The sequence below is a fragment of the Hipposideros armiger genome, unplaced genomic scaffold (assembly GCF_001890085.2).
Source record: "Hipposideros armiger isolate ML-2016 unplaced genomic scaffold, ASM189008v1 scaffold_209, whole genome shotgun sequence".
NCBI lineage: Eukaryota > Metazoa > Chordata > Mammalia > Chiroptera > Hipposideridae > Hipposideros > Hipposideros armiger.
Window position 1 is genome coordinate 1,185,383 of NW_017731559.1, and position 803 is coordinate 1,186,185.

At 36.5% G+C, this 803-nt stretch overlaps 1 protein-coding gene across 1 annotated transcript in view; it reads left to right on the forward strand.

Moving 5' to 3' along the window:
• Positions 1 to 305, forward strand: part of LOC109388845 (uncharacterized) — a 16,674-nt gene extending 16,369 nt beyond the window's left edge. The window contains exon 3 of the mRNA XM_019653880.1: positions 221 to 305. The gene's annotated coding sequence lies outside the window, so the exon portion shown is untranslated. The remainder of the gene's footprint in view (positions 1 to 220) is intronic.
• Positions 306 to 803: the final 498 nt, after the last annotated feature.

The window sequence follows — 803 nt, forward strand, 5'->3', positions numbered from 1 at the left end:
CTAACTAAAATATTAACATGCTAGGGAAAAAAAATCTCTGAAGGAAAGATTTCTGATTTATACAGTATCCCCCCATTTACCAGTTTTACATAATTATGTAATAATAGACACTTGCAATTTAGCAGCACAGTACTCTTTTGTAATATATTTACTGTGACTTGATAGATTAATTGGTTGTCTTCCTTTTCATGCTAATAATTGCCCTCTTTTTTCCCTCTAGGTGTAGATGTCAGCATGAATACACACCTTAAAGCTGTGAAAATGACCCTGAAGAACCGAGAACCTGTACAACTGGAAACACTGAGTATTCGAGGAAATAACATTCGATATTTTATCCTGCCAGACAGCTTACCTCTGGATACACTACTTGTGGATGTTGAACCAAAGGTGAAGTCTAAGAAAAGGGAAGCTGGTAAGTTTGAAGGATTATAAATGTTTTTGTGAATGATGTATTTATACACTAATCCACTATTCAAAATAACAAACATTTGCAAACAGCACAGGTTTTTGGGAGGTGTTTTTGTTTTGTTTTGTTTTGCCTTGCCATGACTGTGTATAGTATAGTTACCGGTGTTGCTCTTAAAACCACTAATGTCATTCTTCCTGTACCTTTGTGCATGACCTGGTCCCCACCTCCCACATACTTTGGAAGATTTGGAGATTAAATCTTTATACCTGGTATTCTGAAATTTCCTAATGACTTGACATGGGGTCTCTGCTTGCCCTTCCTTTTTTCTCCCCATTTTGTTCTGGGTACTTGGTGGACCCTTTCAGTATAAATATTCTTGCCTTTTAGAACTAAG